A 25,705-nucleotide genomic window follows, 5' to 3' on the forward strand; every position below is an offset into this window, starting at 1 on the left:
GACCTTGCCGAAGAGGTAAAAAAGGCAAAAGAGCTCGAAGCGGAAGCTGAAGCCTTGGCTTCTGACGACGATGATGATGATGGTAGCGAAAGCGGATCCAAGGACAGGGTAGAGCTCGACCAGGAAGCTAAGTTTCTATTTCTTGATGTTCGTACTTTAATCTCGTAGGCAAATTTTATAAATACATGTGTAATCAGGTCGACTTGTTTTTGTGAAGATTTTTAATTGAATGTTGGCCTTGTAGTTTCTCCGATTGATCAGATTTGTAGCCCCTGGGTTTGCTTGTTGAGTCGATGATTCAAACTTTGAAGGAACATAATCCGTAGGTGTAATGTAATGGTTGAGTTAATGTAAACTCAAGAGTAAAAGTAGCTTATTAGCCGTCGAGTGAATGTTTTGAACTTGAGATCATGTGGCCCGTATGCTTAATATTCGAGTGATTATTTCGAACTTGGAATGAAAGTAGCCCGTAGGCTTAATGGTCGAGTGAGAGCTTGCTTGAACTCGGAATAATAGTAGCCTGTAGGCTTAATGGTCGAGTGAATATTTCGAACTCGAGATAATGTGGCCCGTAGGCTTAATGGTCGAGTGAGTGCTTGCTCGAACTCGGAATAACAGTAGCCCGTAGGCTTAATATTCGAGTGAATGTTTCGAACTCGGAATATAAGTAGCCCGTAGGCTTAATAGTTGAGTGAATCTTAATTCTGGTTGAACAATAAATCTCAAGTCATTGCACATGTGTTTATGTTTGGGCCAATCTAAGTAGCCCGTAGGCTTAATGGTCGAGTGAGTGCTTGCTCGAACTCGGAATAACAGTAGCCCGTAGGCTTAATATTTGAGTGAATGTTTCGAACTCGGAATATAAGTAGCCCGTAGGCTTAATGGTCGAGTGAGTGCTTGCTCGAACTCGGAATAACAATAGCCCGTAGGCTTAATATTCGAGTGAGTGCTTGCTCGAACTCAGAATAACAGTAGCCCGTAGGCTTAATATTCGAGTGAATGTTTCGAACTCAGAATATAAGTAGCCCGTAGGCTTAATGGTCGAGTGAGTGCTTGCTCGAACTCGGAATAATAGTAGCCCGTAGGCTTAATAGTTAAGTGAATCTTAATTCTGGTTGAACAATAAATCTCAAGTTGTTGCACATGTGTTTATGTTTGGGTCAATCTATATAAGCATGGTTCATTTTGACCATTTGGCTCTTACAATATTTCATGTTGGAACCCTATTGTTGTGAGATGACTTTCTTGTATCTGAACTCGATGTATTTGAGGGCCCTGATGCCCCCTCAGTATTCGAGGTATGTCAGAAAGAGGCCTCGGATATTGTTGAAAGCGTAGCACGATCGATGGTTGCCTCATTAAAAACCTTGCCAAAAAACACATTTGGGAGAAAACCGGTCTAAGGGAAAAAGAGTGCAACGCATGCTTTTGATTGGAAGATCTTCTTCAGCTCTCGTTCGGACTTCTGCATGGGTTAGTTAGACGAATATGGAAAGGCCGTGCCTTAGCAGTAGTACCGTTTTAGATGTGATACATTCCAACCGCTTGATAGCTGTTTGCCGTTTATGATGCCAAGCCTGTATGATCCTTTTCCAACGTTCTCGAGCACCTGGTATGGTCCTTCCCAATTTGGTCCCAATTTTCCTTCGTTTGGATTCCGAGTATTGATGGTGACCTTTCTTAACACTAAGTCCCCGGGCTTGAAATGGCGGAGTTTAGTTCTTCGATTATAGTACCTTTCGATTCGTTGTTTTTTGGCAGCCAGTCGGATGAGGGCAGCTTCTCGTCCTTCGTCTGATAATTCAAGGCTGGTGTTCATGGCCTCGTTATTTGATTCTTCTGTCATGAATCGAAATCTGGGACTAGGTTAACCGACTTCAACTGGTATCAATGCTTCGGAACCATATACTAAGGAGAACGGGGTCACCCCCGTACTGGATTTTGACGTTGTTCGGTATGCCTAAAGGACTTCGGGCAGGATTTCTCTCCATTTTCCTTTCGCGACGTTCAATCTCTTCCTCAGGTTTTGAAGAATAGTCTTGTTCGTTGATTCGGCTTGACCGTTACCACTGGGGTGGTATGGTGTTGATAATATCCTTTTTATTTTGTGATCTTCGAGGAATTTTGTGAATTTGCTCCCAACGAATTGCTTCCCATTGTCGCATACTATTTTGGCGGGTATCCCGAATCGGCATATGATATGATCCCAAATAAAGTCTATGACTTCTTTCTCTCTTATTTTCTCGAACACCTGTGCTTCAACCCACTTAAAAAAATAGTCAGTCACAAATAAAATAAATTTGGCTTTACCTGAGGTCGACGGCAGAGGGCCAACGATGTCCATCCCCCATTTCATGAATGGCCATGAGGATAGGACCGAGTGAAGTTGCTCCCCGGCTTGATGGATCATTGGCATAAACCTCTGACATTTATCACATTTACGAACAAATCCTTTCGCATCTTTGCCCATATCGATCCAATAATACCCCGCTCTGATCACTTTTCGGGCTAATTTGTCGGCGGCGGAGTGATTGCCACAAGTGCCCTCATGTACTTCCCGGAGGATATAATTGGTATCTCCTGGACCCACACACACCGCCATCGGTCCATCGAATGTTCTTCAATATAGTGTTCCGTCCGCAGCCACCATAAATCGAGCAGCTTTAGTCCGTAGGGCCCTGGAATCTTTAGGGTCTGAAGGGAGCTTTCCATTTTTTAAGTACTCAATATACTTGTTTCTCCAATCCCAGGTTAAGCTAGTAGAATTTATTTCGGCGTGCCCTTTTTCGATTACCGATCTTGAAAGTTGGACGACAGTCCCCGAACTCAAATCACCTACCTCGACCGACGATCCCAAATTTGCTAGAGCATCGGCCTCATTATTCCGTTCTCGGGGGACATGCTGTATGGTCCATTGTTTGAAATGGTGTAAGGTGATAAGCAGTTTGTCCAGATACCTTTGCATCCTACCTTCTCTGACTTCAAAGGTTTTGTTTACTTTACTCACCACCAGCAAAGAGCCACAGTGCGCCTTAATGACTTCTGCTCCCAAGTTTCTAGCTAGTTCGAGACCTGCAATCATGGCTTCATACTCGGCCTCGTTGTTAGTTAACCTGATAGTTTTAATAGCTTGCCTAATAATGTTACCCATGGGGGTTTTTAAAACTATGCCTAACCCGAACCCCTTTATATTCGAAGCACCATCCGTAAAAAAGATCCATACCCCAGACGATACGTCTGATTTCAAAAGGAGTTCCCTTTCGACTTCGGGTATGAGGGTTGGCGTGAAGTCGGCCACGAAGTCTGCCAAAATTTGAGACTTGACGGTCGTGCGGGATTGATATTCGATATCGTATCCACTGAGTTCGATGACCCATTTGGCCAATCGGCCTGATAGTTCGGGCCTATGTAAGATATTTTGGAGTGGGTAGGTGGTTAATACGCTTATGGGGTGACATTGGAAAATACAACCTTAATTTTCTAGACGCGCTTACCAAGGCAAGCACCAATTTTTCTAAGTGCGGATACCTAGTTTCAGCTTCTCCTAAGGTCCGACTCACGTAATAAATGGGAAATTACGTACCTTGCTCTTCTCGAACTAGGACGCTGCTTACGGCGACTTTTGATACCGCCAAGTACAGGTAGAGCTGCTCGTCCACTTTCGGAGTATGAAGCAGTGGCGGGCTCGAGAGGTATCGTTTCAATTCTTGTAACGCTTGTTGGCATTTCGGCGTCCAGGCGAAGTCGTTCTTCTTTTTGAGTAGGGAGAAAAAGTTGTGACTTCGATCTGATGATCTTGAAATGAACCAGCCTAAGGCTGCAATTCTTCCCGTTAACCTTTGTACAGCTTTCACGCTGTCCATGATGGTGATGTCTTCGATGGCCTTGATTTTGTCGGGGTTGATTTCAATTCCCCGATTTGAGACCATGAAGCCGAGGAACTTACCCGAACCGACCCCGAAAGCACATTTTTCGAGGTTGAGCTTCATATTAAATTTCCTCAGAATTTTGAACGTTTCCTGCAAATGGGCCAAATGGTCCTCTGCGCGTAGGGACTTAACCAGCATGTCATCAATATAAACTTCCATCGTTTTACCTATTTGTTCTTCGAACATTCTGTTTACTAGGCGTTGATAAGTAGCTCCTGCATTTTTTAGCCCGAAGGGCATTACGTTATAACAATATGTTCCATATCGGGTCACAAATGAGGTCTTCTCCCGATCGTCCAGATTCATCTGAATTTGATTATACCCGGAATAGGCATCGAGAAAGGTGAGAATCTCGTGGCCGGTCGTGGCATCGATCATACGATCGATGTTGGGCAGTGGGAAGGAATCTTTGGGACATGCTTTGTTCAAATCCTTATAGTCTACACACATTCTAAGTTTGTTTCCTTTTTTCGGTACAACAACCACATTGGCTAATCATTCGGGGTATTTTACTTCCCGAATGGATCCTATCTTGAGAAGTTTGGTTACCTCGTCCTTTATGAATGCGTGCTTTTCCTCGGACTGGGGCCTTCTCTTTTGCTTCACCGGTCTGAACATAGGGTTCAAGCTTAGCTGGTGCACCGTTATGTCCGGCGGGATCCCTGTTATATCTAGATGGGACCAGGAAAAACAATCGATATTATTGATAAGAAATTGAATGAGTTTCTTCCTGAGTTCGGGGCTCAACCCCATTCCCAGGTATACCTTTTGTTCGGGCCAGTGTTCGATCAGTACAATTTGCTCCAGTTCCTCAATTGTTGATTTGGTGGCATCGAAATCATCGAGGGTTACGAAGGATCGAGGGATCCATCGATCATCATCATCCTCTTCAACATTTTATTTACCTGGGCGGGTCGAAGTCGATGTCTGTGATTGCTATTTGGCGCTCAGCTTTGAACCTGATCCTTTCATTGGTGAAGGCGAGGATATTGATTTTGCTTCTTCGACGGAGAACATTTCCTTTGCGGCCGGTTGTTCCCCGTACACTATTTTGATACCTTTCGATGTTGGGAATTTGAGGACCTGGTGTAGGGTCGAGGGTACGACTCTCATTCTGTGGATCCACGGCCTTCCGAAGAGGGCGTTATATCTCATATCACATTCGATTACGTGAAACTTTGTTTGCTGGATGGTTCCGGCTATGTTTATCAGTAGGGTGATTTCGCCTTTAGTGGTTTCACATGCCATATTAAATCCATTTAGAACCAGAGTTGCGGGTATGACCTGATCCTGCAGGCCGAGCTGTTCTATGACCCTTGATCTGTTGATATTGGCCGAGCTACCTGGATCAATTAACACACGCTTAATCTTAGTTTTATTCATGAGTACGGATATTACCAGCGGGTCATTATGGGATTGGATCATTCCCTCTGTATCTTCATCACTGAAGGATAAAGTCCCTGCGGGTGCATGAACTTGGGTTCGAGATCGCTTCACAATCGACGTTTTAGCGTGTTTAAGCATCGGTCCCTGGGGGGCATCGACGCCGCCGACGATCATGTGGATGACGTGTTGCGGTTCTTCTGGCTCGTTTCGCTTACCGAATTCCTTGTCTCTAAAATGGTTCTTCGCCCTATCGCTCAGAAATTCCCGAAGGTGCCCTTTATTAAATAAGCGGGCCACTTCCTCTCTTAGTTGCCTGCAATCTTCCGTTTTGTGACCATGGGTGCCATGATATTCGCACATTTGATTGGGATTCCTTTGGGCAGGATCGGTTTGCATGGGTTGAGGCCATCTGGTGTCTTTGATGCGTCCGATGGACGATACGATGGCGGATGTACCAATGTTGAAATTATACTCCGATAGTCAAGGGATTTCTATAGGATCCGTATATTTATCAAAGCCGATCTTGCTCATAAGTCCCCGAGAATTTTGCCCCCGATCAATCCTTCAGTTTTTTCGAACCGTGTCACGTGCTGAACTGTTGTTCATCCGATCCGTGTTGACGGTTGGTATCGATCTCTGTTCGACCTTTGCTCTATGTTGGCTTCCCTTTGATTTTTAGTGGTTTTATGGTTCTGTCGTACGGGCCCATATGGAACTCCCAGTTGATCATCTTCGACCCTGATTTTTGATTGGTACCGGTTGTGTACATCTGCCCAAGTTATTGCAGGGTTCTCGATCAAATTTTATTTCAGCCAACGTGACACTGTCGAGCTTAGCCCGTTCAGTCCTTGGGTGAAAGCTTGTACGGCCCAATCGTCTGTGACCGGTGGCAAGTCCATACGCTCTATATGAAATAAGGATACGAATTCCCTCAGCATCTCGTTACCCCTTTGCTTTACTTTGAAGAGGTTCGATTTTCTTGTTGCAACCTTTATTGCACTAGCATGTGCTTTTACGAACGAGTCCGCTAATATGGCGAAAGAATCAATGGAATTCGGTGGTAAGTTGTGATTCCAGATCATCGCTCCTTTTGCGAGGGTCTCTCCAAACTTTTTCAACAATACGGATTCGATATCATCATCCTCCAAATCGTTGCCTTTGATGGCGCATGTGTAGGAGGTGATGTGTTCGTTAGGATTGGTCATACCGTTATACTTGGGAATTTCGGGCATACGGAATTTTTTGGGGATTGGTTTTGGGGCCGCGCTCGAGGGAAAAGGCTTTTGTATGAATTTTTTCGAATCGAGCCCTTTTATCATTGGCAGAGCCCCCAGAATTTGATCGACCCTAGCGTTATACGTTTCCACTTTTTTGTCGTTGGCTTCGACTCACTTCGTGAGTTCCTCGAGCAATTCGGAAATTTCAGGAGCAATCCCCGATTTCCGCTCGTTTGATTTCACTACGGCGGGTTCCGTTCTGGGTGTGACTTCTCGAAGAAGCGGATTGGAGTTCGGCCCACTTTGCGTATGGGTTCGGCTCTGCAACTAAGCTATTGCTACTTGTTGGTCTTGCAACATTTCGAAAATCATACGCAAGCTGACCCCGATTTCCCCCGTGCTGTAGGTGTCTCGGGATATAGATCGAGCGCCGCCCTGAACGCTCCTCTCTTGTTCAGAACGCTGATTCGCTTCTAGAGCTATTTGCGAATTGATATCCAGTGGTACTTCGGCTCGAATTTTGGGTTCTTCGATTCGAGCCTCGTTACCGTTGTTAGGTAGCCTTCCGGCCCCAGGCACCAAGTTGTTGGTTTCATCTTGAAGGCCGGCTTCGAGGTCGATAGGTAGAGCCATGGCTAATTCGAAGTTGTAAGCTGAAGTGTACTGTAGATTTATATCAGAAAATCACCGTTACCCTCAGCCCCACGGTGGGCGCCAAACTGTTTACCTGAAAAATCGGATAACGTTAAATTTAAATATGGTTCTAAGGGTATGTAAATTTTTTTGATATAAAATGACAATACAGGTATTTTTGCTGTGAAAATGGAAAATGATGGAAGGGAAGACTGAAAAATATTAGAAGAACAAGCACAATAAAATCTTCATCCCTTGCCTATTGCAGTCTATCTCCCCTTTTATAGTAGAGGGTCATTACTTTGTCTATAACAACATAATAAAATAATACATATAGTGGAGAACCTATGATGGTTTGTCTCTCCCTTGATTCTCGCCAAGATTCTCTCCCTTGGTGCGGTTGAAACGGCTCTTGTCTTGCGAGCTTGGCACTGACTCGAGCTTGGTGCTAGATTGAATCCCCAGTCTTAGTTCGAGCTCGGTTCTGCCTTGGAGCATCGATATTCGGGGCTTGTGTCGGTCGTCGTTACCATGAAGTCCGATCCGGATATGGATTCGATAATGATATCGAGTTTTGCGGTTGATTGGTCTTATGGCTCGAAGCTCGACGTCTCCACTTCGGAATTCGTCCGAGCTCGCCATGCGGATACCCTTCGACTGAAATGTTATTGTCTCCACCGGTCTTTATGACTGAGAATCGATTTTGACCGTACACAGAGCTCTTCTACCATTATCAGTGTGAGACTGCTCGACCAAATCTAAATCATAATATTTATGCAGATGCTAATATATTATATCAAATCTGTTGTGGGGAATATACTTAATAGTGTTTATTTTTCCAATTGCTGTTGCACAAGGTTGCAATAAAACAAGAGTAACTCTGAGGCAACACCTTGGCAGATCTTGGCCTCGGCATGTTAGAATACTACAAACTTTATTGCATCTTTCCTTTTCAATATTTGGTGTCCATTCAACTCGTACTGATGAATTTGTTTCTTTTTATCCTAGGCCACTCTACAATGCATATACCACTACAACAAATGTACTTTGGACTGGCCTACCGATGATCACCCTTCCCCTTGAGAATTTAGCAACTACAATTACTGGTTCGTTGTGTTTGGCCACAAGGGTTACTGAGGAGATGATTGTTAGCAGGTAGGTATTTCGGACTTAACGGTTTCTATGATAGATTTTATCCTGACAAACATGTTTCTTTCTTAAGATGATATTTCTATTAAATTGTGTTTTAGAAGCTCTTATTCTTAATGCATGTGTACATCGTGTTGTAATTCTTGCGATTTATACAGAAAGGTAATTCTTTTACAAAACATAAAAAATATAAGATCTTACAGCTTTAACTTTTTTTAATTCAAGTAAATCCATACTCTAATATGCTAATGTAGAAATTTTATATTGAAACTTAACTATAAAAATCAAAGAAGGATTTACCAAAAGCCTCAAATGGTACGTTGATTTAGCAATACATGTTTGATGAATACAAATAAGCCTATCATTTGGCTAAAAAATTATGGTGTTGGAACTTCCTCAATATTTTTTCAAATGTAGTTCTCCCAAATTACATATTCTTTTTTTTTTACTTAGTTCTCCCTGATTTCCTCATTTCTTTTTTGAATAATCATGTATTTTTTATGCATTATTTTATTTATCATGGTGGAAGTCAAAATCACTTGTGCCGTTAAATAGAACTTCTGAACCTACAATATACACAAACATCATGTTAAGATTCTTTTTAGATTTATTCGGATATGCTTTTGAATTTATTTCTAATTTTATGGTAGTCTGCTTTTTACGGCTTTGTGCGCCCTGATTAAAATTATTTTATCTTTCTGCTGGCAAATTAAAAAACTGATCTACTTGTGCCGTTGAAAAGAGAACTTCTGGGGCTACAATATATACAAAAATCAGGTCCATATGTCTTATATATTTATACAGAAATGCTTTTGAACTCAATTATGATATTCTGCTATTTACAGCTTTGTGCACGCTATTAAAAAAATTATATCTTGGTGCTGGCATATCGAAAGTCGAAACCACGAACCTCTTATGTCTTTATAAAGATAACTTCTTGAACTACAATGTATACGAAAATAAGTTTTAGATTCTTTGCAGATTTATATAGATATTCTTTTGAACTTACTTTTGAATTTCTGTCATTCTACTTTTCAACGCATTGCACGCCCTGAGTAAAAGGATTATATCTCTATGTAGACATGTCAAAACCGAGATCTGCTTGTGTAATTACAAAAAGGACTTCTTGAACTACAATATATGCAAAAAATCAGGTCCGGATTCTTTGTAGATTTATACAGATATTCTTATGAACTCATCTCTGAATTTCTGTTATTTTGCTTTTCACAGCTTTGCGAGTTGTGACGAAAACATTTATATTTTCCAGGCGCATCGTCTTTTTTTTGCAGCATGATATTCTTTATTTAACACTTAGAGGTGACATCTTTTGAAATGTAGGAGAAGTTTAATTGGCCACAGTATGCCATTTCAAGTAGTCATTGTAAAACGTGCATTGAGCAGCTACAATTGATTCTGCCAAATGCTCTAAAAGGAGAAGGACCTCATGTTGTGGCAAGTGGTCTGAAGTTAATAATGTTAGAGCTTATTTCATGTGATTTCTTACCATATTGTAAAACATTCTCTCAATATTGTTTTTCAACTCCTTGAATGATGATGATGAAGAAGCATTAAAATAATTGCAGGCTACGCAGTTGTGGCTCTCAAAACAAGTGATATATTGTGTTAACAAATATCTTATTCTATTTTTAATAACTGACGATCAAAGATCTATTCCCTCAATGCTTGATGCTTTGATACCAGGTCAAAGGAATATTTTGTTCTTAGCATTTAAAAGAAACTTTGTTATGTGTACCAAATATTGCGTAGAATCTATTGCCACTTTTATAAAGTTCTAATATATATGTCTTAGAATCTGAATGTGACCAATAATCAAAAGTTTCTTTTATCTTCCTTAATAGTTGCATTATAATGGATATGTGTGTTTCCTCATGACTTCAATGTATGAATATCCAATGCATTTACATGTTTAATAAATAATAGCATTTGAATGCTTCTTTATTTCTACCGTATTTTTCAAGTAATATTTTCCTATGAAAAATTATACTATTTAATATTTTTCGCGCAACGGGCAGGTACGGATACTAGTTTTAGAAAAAGACAAAGGCATGAATTCTTGTCTCATTCTGTTGTGAAAGGATTTGACTTGCTTCAATTCACGTGCTTAAGATCGTTGTCACGCGTTGAATTATTTTTTACTTTATCCCAACCGTTCACCTCAAATCAATAAATGCAAAATATATCTATTACAAATACAAAATTTTAGGATTTGAACTTAATTATGGATTCCACTTTGGAATTTTACCACGACCTATTTGATTATTTAAGTTTGTAATTAGTTATTCATACTTATTTACTGGACTTTTTAACTCATACAGAAGGTCCGAGTCAACACTATTATGTTCGGATAAACCCATCATTTACATTCCACATCTTTTGAACACAGAAAACAATTATAGGATCGACTCCTCAATTTAAGAAACTGATCATTCTATACCTTATGCGTGTAATCTCATATGTGTGGAACCTGATCTTTTTTCGGTCCTAAACTCTCTCTTGAATACGTATGATAAGTTGGGGAGGGTGATAAATGAGTCTCTCTTGCCAATAAACTTTATTTATATCTCTTGACATAGTTCTGATTGATGAGTCGCGAGCCGGTGTTAATGAGAGGCTAGAGGTTTGAAGAAAGTCTCTTGAGTCTAAGGGTTTCAAGCTGAGCAGGACGAAGACGGAATACCTGGAGTATAAATTCAGCGCTGAGCCAGGGGAAGTGGGCGTGGATGTGAGGCTTGAATCACAGGTCATCTCGAGTAGAGGCAGCTTCAAGTACCTTGGTTCGGTTATCCAGGGGGGAGGAGAGATTGACGAGTATGTCACACACCGTATTGGGGTAGGATGGATGAAGTGGAGGTTAGCATCTGGAGTCCTGTGTGACAAGAGAGTGCCACCAATACTCAAAGGTAAGTTCTATAAAGCGGTGGTTAGACCGGCCATATTGTATGAGGCTGAGTATTGGCCCGTTAAGAACTCACATATCCAGAAGATGAAAGTAGCAGAAATGAGGATGTTGAGGTGGATGTGCGGGCACACTAAGATAGATAAGATTAGGAATGATGTTATTCGGGAGAAGGTGCACGTGGCTCCCATTGATGACAAGATGCGGGAAGCGTGGCTTAGATGGTTCGGACATATTCAAAGGAGAAGCCCAGATGCTCCGGTATGGAGGTGTGAGCGGCCGGTTGTGGAGGGCATGAGAAGAGGTAGAGGGCGGCCTAAGAAGTATTGGGGAGAGGTGATCAGACAGGATATGGCGAGGCTCTAGATTTCCGAGGATATGACACTTGATAGGAAGATGTGGAGGTCGAGTATTAGAATTGTAGGTTAGGATATAGTTGAGTCTTGACTTACTTCGTACCATTGTGGGACTAGTCAGGTAGGGTTTTTTTTCTAAGATAGCTAGTGACAATGTGGTGTTTTACTACTTCGCTTTTCAGTGCATGTCCTATTTACTAGCTATCACTTTTGCTTTGCATCTTTCTTCTGCATTTCATGGCATTCCTATTTTTTCTATGATTGTTATGGTGATACTAATATTGTCTCCTTTTGTCCTTTTGTCTTTTTGTTTTTTTGAGCCGAGGGTCTTTCGGAAACAACCTCTCTACTCCTTTGGGGTAAGGGTAAGATCTGCGTACACACTACCCTCCTCAGACCCCATTAGTGAGATTTTACTGGGTTGTTGTTGTTGTTGTTGTTGTTTATTATATCTTCACCGTTGGCTATGTGTAAACAAAGTCCAACCCACATCACAAGTACAAAGAAAAGGGATTCTACTTATAAAGAGTTGGATACTCTTAGAGATCATTTGGTAGAATGCATTAGAGAAAATATTAATGCATGCATTAGCTTTTAGTATTACTAATCCTTGTTTGGTACACTTTTTTAACCTATATATTACTATTGCAAGTATTAGTTATATAATTTATTTGGTATTATCCTATGTATAACTAATGCATAACAAACCATGGTATTAGCTAAACCAAGACTATTAATGTAATGATCTGATCGGTCATTTTGAGATCTAGCACGTCGTTCGGCGGTTTGAGGCCTTGAGTAGCTCTATTTCAGGTATTATGACTTGTACGTGTGGTCGGAATTGAACTTCAAAAAGTTCGGAGTTGGTTCTAAAAGAAAATTCTAATTTCGGAAGCTTTAAGTTGGGAGAATTGGTTAAAGATTGACTTTTGAGTGGACGACTTCGGAATCAGGATTTGAAGGTTCCAATAGATTTGTATGATAATTTCGGACTTGGTTGTATGTTCGGGTTGAGTATCGAATCACCCGAGAGCATTTCGGCGCTTATTACGGAAGGTTGGTATTTTAAAGGTTTAAGAATTTCATAAGTTTGGTTTGAAGTGGATTTTGATGTTATCGATGTCCGTTTGAGGTTCCGAGCCTTGGAATAGCCTCGTTTTGTCATTTATGACTCGTGTGTGAAATTTGAAGTCATTACGGATTGATTTGATACGTTTCGACACAAGATATAGAATTTGGAAATTTAAAAATTTATAAGTTTAATTCGAGGTGCGATTCATGATTTTGATATTGTTTGACGTGGTTTAAGGCTTCGACTAAGTTCGTATTGTATTATGGGATGTGTTGGTATGTTTAGATGGGGTCCCGGGCCTCGGGTGCGAATCAGATTGAAAACGGATCGAGTTTGGACTTGGAAGAACTGCTGAAGCTTAAGGCTTCTAGTGCGATCGCACTTGCGAGGTTATGGCCGCAGAAGCGGCCCAGGAGTCACAGAAGCGGTAGGGAGTTAGATGGATAGGATTCGCAGGTGCGAGGAATATGCCGCACTTGCGGGCTCGCAGATGCGGGCGGAGGAGCGTAGAAGCGGAAATGGCCTGGGCTAGTCGATCGTAAGTGCGGGTGCTGTAGCGCACCTGCGGAGCCGCAGGTGCAGTCATGGGTGCACAGGAGCAGAGTAGTGCTCGAGCTGGGCAGTCCACAGATGCGAAGGTTTTTCACAGAAGTGGATGCGCACCTGCAGTTGTTTGGCCGCAGAAGCGAAAAAGGGGCGATTTCGGCAAACTTTAAGGGGATATTTTCATCAAGCAACATAAGGTAAGTGATTCCCAATTATTACAAGTTAAATACATGGTTGGTATAAGGATTTAAACATAGAAATTAGTAGGAATTTGGAATTTTTGGTAGAAAACCTAGAATTTGGTATTTTAGATATTTGACCACGAAATTGGACATGGAATTAGTAATAAACTACATATTTGAGTTCGTGGTATTATGGTTAAGCTTTATCTTCAAAAGAATTTCGAAATCCGGGCACGTGGGCCCGAGGGTTGACTTTATCGACTTTTCGAGCGGAGTTGGGAATTGTTTAAATTGATTAATTATGGGTATTGGAGTATATTTTGATTTCTTTGCACATTGTTTCAATAGTTTTGGATCGACGGGCATTGGTTTGAGGTGTTAGAGAGTCTTTGGAGCCAGTTATGGAACTTCGGAGCGAGGTAAGTCTCTTGTCTAACCTTGTGAGGGGGAAACTACCCCTAGGTGATATTTGTGGTTATGTACAACTAGTTGTGGGTTCTACATACGCACGAGGTGACGAGAGTCCCTACGTGGCTACAGTATATTTATGTCCGGGTAGACTTAGGATCTTATTATATAATATTTGAATTATTTGAACTCATTCTGCTGGCTTAATTAATTGAAGTTATAATTGAAATTGATTTAGAAATAAAGATATGTACACTAGGCCAAGCCTTAACACTTTGAGTTGTGGGCGAGTTATTTGAGAAATAATAAAGATTATATTCATTTTATGCTCATGTGTTGTATTGTAAACACGTGTCTCTTAATTCGGTAACTTCCTTCCTTTTCTTGTAAAGCGGGCCAAACGCCTCGACAGTATATAGATGCATCTATGGTTCGTGCCGCACGACCCTCGTCAGTGTACATATTATTCCACATCGGGCCGAACGACCTCTGCATAATCGTGCGTTATATCGCTAGTAGACCAAATATTCACAAGCTAATCTTTCCACTGATGCCCGACATTTTATATGGTATTCCTTATTTATTTGATAATGACACTTGACATTTTCTGAGTTGTTAAGGTAGCATACATGATTTAGAAATTCATGCTTTAAAAGAAGAAATTGGAAGATTATGTAACTTACAGATTTACTCCATCATTGTCATATGCTTCATATATGCTCATGTTTTATTACATTATTTTATTGGACCTCTAGTAAGTGTCGATGTAGACCCCTTATCACTACTTCTCTGAGTTTAGGCTAGATAGTTATTGGGTACGCATTGATTTACGTACTCATGTTGCACTTCTGCACTAAATGTGTAGGATCTGACAGGTTTATTTGATGATCACCTTGGTGTGTAGGCGCACCTGTTGAGGAGACTTATGTGAGCTGCATACCAGGCTACGCATCGCAGTCCACCGAGTCTCCATTGTACCATTTATTTTATTCTGTCTTATTACATTCGGGACATATGTTGTATTATTATTGCACTCCTTAGAAAATTGTCATGCACTTGTGACACTAGGTATTGGGTGTTTCTACGGGTTGATCATAAATGTAGTTGTGGATCGGTATAGTGACGTTTGTACTTATCTTCGAGAGGCTACAGGGCTGTTATGAGAACTTCCCTTCTTGATTCCTCATCGTTCGGTTTGATTCTATTGAGGCTTGTGCCTTTATTTCCTTCCTACTCAATCTTATGCGACGTGAAGCGCTTGTTATCAATTGGGCATCGAGGAGTTGTAGTGGTACTACAGACATGGTGCGGGATGGTTTTTCCTGCGTGTCCGGGCAGGCTATTACCGTCGCCTTGCGGAAGGATGTTCTGTTGTTTTAGTTTAGTATTTGTACTTCCTATGGTTTTGAGACTATGATTGGATGTCTAGGATGTTCATGCGTTGTTATCGCACAGAGTTGGTGTAATGGTAGGGTGTTTGTCTATGTGTTGAGACAGTGAATGACTTGAAAGGAGGATTTCTTGGTGCGTGATTTAGAAGTTTGGCATTCATTTCCAGCAAAAGAAAGACAATCAGACTATGGATGTTCAGGCCTTGTTTGATGAAGTGACGATACTTGGTATTTCCGAGCATGGTGGAATTCTCATTTGTGATGTGGCGTCGTCATCCTTGTTAGAACGCATTAAGGTTCGTCGGTGTTATAGTCTTCTTTGATTTTTGTCTTCGGGGTAGGGTATTGTGAAATGGTGCTTAAGAAGCGATTGTCAGAGATAGCAGTGTGTAGCGGTTCCGAATCGAATTGGTGATTCTAACGTCGGTGGCTCGAGAAAGATGATCTTCCAGGAGGTTTAGAGTTGGTAGCAATTTATTAGTTCAGGTGTTATAAATGGGTTTTGAATTGAGGCGGCATTTGGGCAGCAAAGGACGAGGAAGGACATGGTGCGAGGTGTCTCGTGGTGGTTGAATTACTAGCAGGACAAGTATGAAAAGCAGAGGTCGAGAGGTTGCTTAAAGGATATGGTTTGACCAAAGTGGGAGTGGCAGAGTAGCATATGGATTCTGTGGTAGGATGGCTACGTACCTTGAGAAAGTTTAGAGCGGTTTGGGAATCATGATGGAAGGTGATTTGGTCTGCGGAATTTATTTAGGATGGTGGCTACTGTATTGAGGAACATTGAATATGGCAGAAAGGAGTTTGCTTGAAATGAAGAGGGGTGTGAAAACTTGATTACCGTAGGGATGCAATATGACTTCGAGTTTAGAATGTATTGTCGGACTTTCAGTTAATGTCAATGGGGAATGAACGGACTTGTACGGCTGGTGGATGAACACGGGTTCAGGAGGGTTTACTGATTTCGTGGTAGTTGTACCCAGTGCAGCGTCGTTGGGAGATGTCGATATGGAAATCCACAGATGGGCTATCTCCTGTGGATAGGTCAGCGGTTGTGTGATTTGATGAAGTTTCTACGAAGAATTCTACTTACTACGAAGCGGAAGGTCGAGTATACGATTATGGCTGATAATTCGGGATGTTCATGGAAAATTTAATAAGAAACTACTAGAAATTTAGTGGGTTAACGGAACGGGATCATGGTAATTGAGGAGGAGGAATCGTTGTGAGCTCTACATTATGTGATTGTAGCTTAAAGCTAAGTGGGGAGCCCCACCGTCTATGATTGGATCGCGTGATTGTCTGCTGGTGTGGTTTCTAGTTATCGATGCATTGGTGGATTAATTATGACTAGGAATAAGAAAATGTGATGAGTAATTCGAACAAGGAACTTGATAAATATGTGCTATACTTCGCCTTATCGATTTAGGTGCAGGATTTAGGAAGACTCGGAGTTTATGTTTCTTGTGGATGTAATGTACAAGGAAAGAATTCAGTCGGTTGCTTCTTTTAGAGGGTGTTCATATGCTCGCAGAGCATTGGAGTTCGGTTATGTTCGGGATCAGATTAGAGTGGGTAACTCTCAACAATGGTCCTGGTGGGATTAAAAATTAAAGTTTAGTGCCTAAGGATTTCGGGTTTGTTGTGTGGTTAAGGATCGAGTTTTCATAGTGGATTACGAACGGGACTTGGAATGTTCTATGTTATCATCGGGTATGCAGTATAGTATTTGAGGAAAGGAAGGAATAGCTTCGGATTCGCGGAAGGTCTTGCAGAATGGGTGTACCAGTTGGAGATGCTATTGTGAGCTTGAAAAGGGTATGAGATGGTTCATGGGCATTGAGACGACGTGGTCTCGCAATTCGGGTCACTCGGGATGAGTGCGGATTGAGTCTGTTATGTTGTGAATGGAGCTATTATTATTTCTAAGTCAGGTCAAGAGTAAATTGAAAGAAGTTGGGTCAGTTAGTAATGGTTGAATCGACATGATTGTGGCAATGATCAGTTCCTTTGGTGTGTGAAGTTATACATGTGGTTTGTGGTTATACGTGCGGGCTTGACAACCACCACAACTTGATTGATTTGGGAGGTATTTGATTCAAATGGCATTATGGTGTAAATGGATTCCGGAAGAGTCATGGCGGTTTAGATCACGACTTGAGGTTTGTATTTTTTCGCGGTTTGGGAATTCAGTTGCGTGTGCATTGGTTCTTCTGTAGTGAGCTAAGTGAAATGTTTCTAGCCAATGAAATATTTATTCTATTAGTAGTTCAAGGGATATGTGTATTGGTAAGAGGCTATGTGTATTGATTTGCGGATTCTTGATTTGCTTTACAGAATTAGAACGGTTGGTGGTATGGATGTGCGGACTTTGCTACCTGAGCAGAAGGTCATGTGAGCGTACCCCACAGGAAGATTTGTATAAGTGTGTCATGTTTGACACTTGATTGTTAAAGATTAAAACCAAGAATGGAGGTTATGGTAAAATCGCAAATGCGAGAGTTTATGCATGAGAGGCATTCTATTCCTTGGGTTGTGGACCGTGTGAGTTTGTTTCGGATTTGACGACTGTTCTTATATGTCATGAATAGGGACATTGTGGATCTTTGGAAGGTTATTGGCCCAGTATGGAATGATCAGAATCGGTGTGAGGTTCTTTGGTGGGTCTAATATGAGTGTGTGCTTTACGTCAAGTCGGATGTGTTCGTTCATCATAGCATTGCTTACGGAGGAGTCGTCGAGCATGGGATGTTATTCCCGTCGTCAGCTATTCCATATAAATCTCTATTGTACCATGTGGGTTGTGAGATGGCTTGATTATTCGCACACGTGTTGAGGTCCCGTGTAGCTTTTGGTATTATGTGAGCAGGATGGCTCTCGAGATGCAGATCATATATCGCACCTTAATTGTTCTTGGGTTTCGTAGCACATAGCGCTATCCGTCTCCCCAGGATTTGTATTGTGCACTTGGCGTGCTTGTGGTCGATATTCGGGTATTTCGTAAGTATAAGTGCTTCGGCTTGATGTGTGTTTTCATCTTGATTGTTATGTGCGGATCGGGTGGCAGGCCGCCATGGGTATGTTATTTGGATTGGGTGGCACGCTGCCACGAGCATGTTGTATGGATCGGGTTGCACGCCGTAACAGTGTCATATTGGATCGAGTTGCACGCCGTAACAATGAGATGTTGAGCATAGTTCCTTACACGTATTTTGTGTGCCTTATTTTTCATCCCTGAGGTGGGTTCATAGCATCTATTCGACCATTTTATTTGTTATGCAGGTTGCGTGATTCCCTATCAGAGTTCGTTCTTCCTTATGAGTTATATTCGAGTGGTAGCTTATTGGCGCTTTGAGGGTGCTGTGTCAGATCTTGGTCAGTGTTTAAGGTGACTCATTGCCTGAGCAGTTTGTACTAGGTGAGACGAGATTATTGGAACTGAAATTTGTGCAATCAGATTTATATAAGGTGTATTTAAGAGCAAATATCATTATTCAGTTCATAATGAGGTAATGGTCCTTGTCAGGGGAAGAGACGCCATGGTTTGTAGATTCGGCAAGTAGTTATTAGTGTCTACGCATCTCTTCCGTCGTGGCAGTATTGCGAGGTTGGAACAGGGCTTATATGCATCATGAGGTGTGCTGTGGGCATCGAATTCGTAGAATTTGCAGCTATTGTTGTCAGAGGATGTTGTTATGGTCAAGCAACTTATGTGGTGCATGGTGTGATTTCAGCAGAGGAGCATGGCCATGTTGGGTTCAGTGTGTAAGGGTTTATACGGTGTTCGTATGTTAGAATCAGGTCTTATAGAGGAATTCAGAGGTTGGAATTTGGTTCTAAGGCTTATTGACTAAATAAATAGGGAGAATCTTCAGTCTTGCTCGAGCTAATATGCACACATGGGTTGTGATGGCACGGGTAGGTAGGGTTGTGCATAGTTTGGTAAATACCGAATTATCGTACAGAAATCGAAAATTTTGATATTCGATATTCGATATTTTGGTATTCGGTATGGTATTTGGTTTAAGTTTAAAAAATATTAGTATATGATATTTTAAAATAAAATACCGATACCGTACCGAAATATATTATATTACACAATACATATTTTATTAATTATTACATAAATATAAGAAATCTAAAATTTTACTTTCCTTTATTCTCTAAGTTCATTAATTAACTCTAAGCAAGTAACAAGATATTTTTCTCTCTCTAGGTTGGTATTTGCTGGTTTTGGACAAAACTTTTGTCAACAAACGTTTTTAGTTTTGTATTTTTGAGTACTTTAATTAAGAATATTACCGTATATGATTCTATGCACTAGTTAGTATTCAAACCGAATAAATCGAAGTTACCGAAAGGAGAAAAATCAAACCATACCGAATTTAATTAGGTACGGTATTGGTATAGCATTTTACGAAACCAAATGCCAAAAATACCGAACCGAAATGTATAAATACCATACCGCACTGACCGACGAACACCCCTACGAGTAGGTGCACAAGGTGTTAAACAGTGATTTTGGACAACTCTGAAGCGGTCCTTAGCACGTTCGAGGACGAACGTATGTTTAAGTGGGGGAGAATGTAACAACCTGACCTGTTGTTTTAAGCTCTAGCGCATCGTTCGGCGGTTTAAGGCCTTGAGTAGCTCCATTCCAGGTATTATGACGTGTACGTGTGGTCAGAATTAAACTTCGGGAAGTTCAAAGTTGGTTCGGAATAAAAATTCTAATTTCGGAAGCTTTAAGTTAGGAGAATTGGCTAAGGTTGGACTTTTGAGTAGGCGACCTCGGAATTGGGATTTGAAGGTTTCAATAGGTTCGTTTGATGATTTCGGACTTGGGCGTATGTTCGGGTTGAGTATCGGATCACCTGAGAGAATTTCAGCACTTAATACGGAAGGTTGGTATTTTAAAGGTTTAAGAATTTTATAAGTTTGGTTTGAAGTGGATTTTGATGTTATCGATGTCTGTTTGGGGTTTCGAGCCTTGGAATGGACTCGTTATGTCATTTATGACTCGTGTGCAAAAGTTGAAGTCATTCCGGATTGATTTGATACATTTCGGCACAAGATATATAATTTGGAAATTTAAAAATTAATAAGTTTGATTCGAGACGCGATTCATGATTTTGATGTTGTTTGACGTGGTTTACGACTTCAACTAAGTTCGTATTGTATTTTGGGATGTGTTGGTATGTTTGGATGGGGTCCCGGGGGCCTTGGGTGAGAATCGGATTGAAAACGGATCGAGTTTGAACTTGGAAGAATCGATGAAGCTTAAAGCTTCTGGTGCGATCACACCTGTGAGGTTATGGACGCAGTTGCGAGACCGCAAAAGTGGCCTAGGAGTCATAGAAGCAGTAGGGAGTGAGCTGGATGAGATTCGCAGGTGCGAAGAATATGCCGCACCTGCGGGCTCGCAGATGCAGGCGGAGGAGCGCAGAAGCGGAAGTGGCCTGGGCTAGTCGATCGCAGGTGCGGGTGCTGTAGCGCACCTGCGGAGCCGCAGGTGCGATCATGGGCACGTAGGAGCGGAGTGGTGCTCGAGCTGGAGAGTCTGTAGATGCGGAAGGTTTCCGTAGAAGCGGATGAACACCTGCAGTTATTTGACCGCAGAAGCGGAAAGGGGCTGGCCTTGGGGAAAGCCGCATCTGCGAGGAAGTTTCCACATAAGCGGCTATGTTTCGCAGATGCGAGAGGTCGTCTAGGCAAAGGGTTCTTTTAAAAACGGGATTTGGCCATTTTCTCTCATTTTTACTTGGTTGGGGCGATTTTGGAGAGCTTCAAGGGGAGATTTTCATCAACCAATACAAGGTTAGTGATTCCTACCTATTACAAGTTAAATACATGGATTGTATAAGGATTTAAACATAAAAATTAGTAGGAATTTGGGATTTTTGGTAGAAAACCTAGAATTTGATATTTTGGATTTTTGACCACAAAATTGGACATGGAATTAGGAATAAACTACATATTTGAGTTCGTGGTGTTATAGGTAAGGTTCATCTTCAAAAGAATTTCGGAATCCAGGCACGTAGGCCCGAGGGTTGACTTTATTGACTTTTCAAGCGGAGTTGAGAATTGTTTAAATTGATTAATTATGGGTATTGGAGTATATTTTGATTTGTTTGTACATTGTTTGAATAGTTTTGGATCGACGGGCTTTGGTTTGAGGTGTTAGAGAGTCTTTGGATCCGGTTGTGGAACTTCAGAGCGAGGTAAGTCTCTTGTCTAACCTTGTGAGGGGGAAACTACCCCTAGGTGATATTTATGGTTATGTGCAACTAGTTGTGGGTGCTACGTACACACGAGATGACGAGAGTCCCTATGTGGCTACAGTATATTTATGTCCGGGTAGACTTAGGATCTTATTATGTAATATTTGAATTATTTGAACTTATTCTACTAGCTTAATTAATTGCAGTTATAATTGAAATTGATTTAGAAATAAAGATATGTAAACTAGGCCAAGCCTTAACACTTTGAGTTGTGGGCGAGTTATTTGAGAAATGATAAAGATTATATTCATTTTATGCTCGTGTGTTGTATTGTAAATACGTGTCTCGTAATTTTGTAACTTTCTTCCTTTTCTTGTAGAGCGGGCCGAACGCCTCGACAGTATATAGATGCATCTATGGTTCGTGCCGCACGACCCTCGTCAGTGTACATATTATTCCACATCGGGCCGAACGACCTCGGCAGAATCGTGTGTTATATCACTAGTAGACAAATATTCACGAGCTAATCTTTCCACTGATGTCCGGCATTTTATATGGATTCCTTATGTATTTGATAATGACAGTTGATATTTTATGAGTTGTTAAGGTAGCATAAAAGATTTAAAAATTCATGCTTTAAAAGAAGAAATTGAAAGATTATGTAACTTACAGATTTACTCTATCATTGTCGTATGCTTCATATCTGATCATATTTTATTACATTGGTTTATTGGACCTCTAGTAAGTGTCGATATTGACCCCTCATCACTACTTCTCCGGAGTTAGGCTAGATACTTACTGGGTACGCGTTGATTTACGTACTCATGCTGTACTTTTGCACTAAATATGTAGGATCTAACAGGTTCATTTGATGATCACCTTGGCGCGTAGGCTATTGAGGAGACTTTATGTGAGCTGCATACTAGGCTACGCATCGCATTACACCAAGTCTCCATTGTACCATTTATTTTATTCTGTCTTATTACATTCGGGACATATATTGTATTATTATTGTATTTTTTAGAAAATGCTCATGCATTTGTGACACCGGGTCTTGGGGGTTCCTACGGGTTGTTCATTATTGTAGTTATGTAAATATTTCTATTTACCCTGTAAATTCCATTTCATACTATTTTATTAATGAAAATTATGATTTCACAATACTAAAATGAGTGATTAAGTTGATCAATCACCGTTAGCTTGCCTGACGGCGGTGTTAGGCGCCATCACGGCCTTTAGTGGATTTTGGGTCGTGACAATTATTGCATGCATTAGCATGATTAAATACAAAAATGTCCTTAAAGTCCCTTAAAACTAAAGAATATGGAGGGCATTTTTGTAAGTAACTAATTTTCTTAAAATTATGTAATGCATTTTTATTTTTAATACACCACACCAGTGGATAAGAAATAATCTCTGCATAACTAATGCTTGAATTACTAATCGTTGCATTACTAATACACCTTATTCAACACTATTTTTATACACCCTCCTAAACGACCCCTTAATGGCGTGGAACCTTTTGGGAAATGTGGTGGAGGCTTGACCCAAAATAGATAATATCACACCATATTAAGAACATCTTCGGGCCATTTGAGCCAAAAACTTATTATCAGAGCCGATAGTTTGGCGGAATTATGGAGATCAGGGAGTGTGGTGTGGGGGACCCGACTTAGTGCCGTCTGGGGGGGTTTACGACCTTTACCCGTAGCTTTGAAGATGCGCACACAACCTTTGAGCTTCGATAATCGTACCGTAAATACTCAAGGTAAAAGGTTTGAATAGCTTCACAGTGTATTTGATTTCTTCCTTAAGGGCCCCCATAAAGCTGGATAGGAAGTGAGACTCATTCAATGCAGGGTTCCCCATTATCATTTGTGCCTTAAGGTCTTCGAATTTCCCCAAGAATTAACCTACAGATCCAGTTTGAATTAACTTGTTGAATTCTTCTACTATGTCCTCCACTAAGGTTTCACCAAATCTAATACACAGTTCATCTTTAAATTCCATCCAAGTTATCAATCCCCTACTCAAAATGAGTGAGTTATACCTAGTTTCAGCTACACCATTCAGGTATAAAGAAACATCATCTACCTTCATATTTTCAGCAGTCCTATACAATTTAAAATACCTCTCGCATTTTCTGAGCCATACCTTAGGTTCAGCACCTTCGAAACATGGAAGTTCCTATTTGGGAGGAGGTATTGGCCACCCTGAAAACCTGTTAGCCCTAGCGTCATAGCCAGGTACTGGTAGAAGGCCATCGCCAAGTGGATTGACATTTTCTGCTACTCTAGCAGGCCTAGGTAACAAGCCCTCGCTATTAAGATTAGCCTCGTACCCTGCTCTCACAGGCCTAGTAATAGTCCGTCACTTTGAGGATTTGTATTGTCAGCTACTCCTGCAAGTGCTCTTTCATGTGCAGTCAATCGGTCCATGATCTGCTCTAGAGCTCCTCGTATAGCCATCTGCGTCTCGTTCAGTTCCCTACAGGTGGCTATAAGTTCCTCCATTGCTTCATTGTGTTTTGAAAGTTTTTCATCCATCAACTTCATTCGAGTGCCTTTCGCCATTATCGGGCCAAAAGGTATAGGATCAGGCTCTGATACCAAATGTCACAGTCTAACCAAATTATTCTGGAAATGAACAAATGCGAAAAGGAATTGGGACAATTTTCTGTTATATTGAAATAAAAGCAGAACTTAACTACGAGCTAAGAAAAAGAGAATCGAAAAACTAAATGAAACAGTAAATCTCCATGACTGATTTCTAGACCTGCAGAAGAGAGAAGGGAATCAGGAAGAAAAGAATTTGGGAGGAAGTGAGAGAAAGAAAATACCGTGTATACATTGTTCCTCTCTGCAGTGTTTGTTAGTTAAATAACAAACTCCTCACCGGCTGGCAGAATCTGGTCCCTTGAGCTTCAATAAGTAACTAATTATCTGAGCCCTCGATTATGTGATTAGTTAAACCTCCCCTGCTGATTCAAGATCGAACTCCGCTAGCTAAACTTATTTAGTTAATAACTTCTGGGTCATAACATTTTACCAAAAACTTTTACTAAATATGTTAGTATAAATAATAAGTAAAATAAAAATATTTGGGATAAATATAAAAAATAACAATGCTTATCATTATAGTGATTTGTTTATTTTTCAAATGTTGATATTGCTTACAATTATTTTTGTATATGCCGCTGATGAGCAGATGAGGAAGTTGTATGTGTTACTATCTGACTTGAATCACGTATATAACTGAATGATTCATCAACAGAGCAGCCCGGTGCACGAAATATCTCGTATTTATGTAGGGTCTAGGGAAGGGTTGCGCTAGGCAGCCTACTTTGCTACAAGCAAGTGGTTGATTCTACGGCCCGAATCTATAACTTATAGGTCACACGAAAATAATTTTACCATACTCTCCTTCAACTAAATGATTCACCAATACATAGGTATTTCACGCATACGGACTTAGTATTATTGAAGGGGGCCGTAAATGTGCTTTCTGGAATAATGTGCTTTATAGCGACTTTACCACACGAGGAACATCCAGTAAAGCATGAAGATTAATGAAACCGAATATTAACTCGGAGACCAAAAATATGGTTGTAGAGTAATTCTCACCGTTGTTTGTTCTTTATATATAGTTGAGGCCTTGACTTTACTTCTTTTTTGTGGTTAAATTAAAACTAAATGCTTTAAAATGAAAATGACAACTCATTGTGCAACACCTTGTTTATCTTTACTTTGTCGGTGATGTGAGATAAAGCAAATAAACAAAAAAGAAGTGGTTGCCTCTGGACGTGGGTGATCGGCTGAGAGAAACTGGCAAGGATAAATAATAGTAGTAAATTTAAATTCTCCAAGTTAATATTCGGTTTCATTAATAACTGTAAGATAAGAATTTGGACACTTTAGAGAAAGACAAAGGCATGAATTCCTGTCTGCTGTGAAAGGAATCGTTGTCACGCGTTGAATTTTATTTTAATTTTATCTCAGCCGTTCACCTCAAATCAATAAATATAAAATATATATATTACAAATATAAAACTTTAGGATTTGAACTTAATTATGGATTCCACTTTGGAATTTTACCACGACCTATTTGATTATTTGAGTTTGTAATCAGTTATTCATACTTATTTACTGAACTTTTTAACACATACAGAAGGTCTGAGTCAACACAATTATGTTCTGATAAACCCATCAGTTACACTTCGCACCTTTTGAACACATAAAACAATTATAGGATCAACTCCTCAATTTAAAAAACTGATCATTCCATACCTTATGCGTGTA

The 25,705-nt window shown here is 40.6% G+C and overlaps 1 long non-coding RNA gene across 2 annotated transcripts; it reads left to right on the top strand.

The window, feature by feature from the left end:
* Positions 1 to 7,974: 7,974 nt before the first annotated feature.
* LOC107811660 (uncharacterized) lies at positions 7,975 to 9,954 on the top strand. Of its 2 annotated transcripts, none has more exons than XR_001653957.2 (3): positions 7,975 to 8,081; positions 8,174 to 8,320; positions 9,545 to 9,954. It is a non-coding gene; the product is annotated as an uncharacterized LOC107811660 (long non-coding RNA). The 2 variants fall into 2 exon arrangements; XR_001653956.2 differs by having other exon boundaries at positions 9,653 to 9,947.
* The last annotated feature ends 15,751 nt before the right edge of the window (positions 9,955 to 25,705 follow it).

This window comes from Nicotiana tabacum, chromosome 21 (assembly GCF_000715075.1).
Source record: "Nicotiana tabacum cultivar K326 chromosome 21, ASM71507v2, whole genome shotgun sequence".
NCBI lineage: Eukaryota > Viridiplantae > Streptophyta > Magnoliopsida > Solanales > Solanaceae > Nicotiana > Nicotiana tabacum.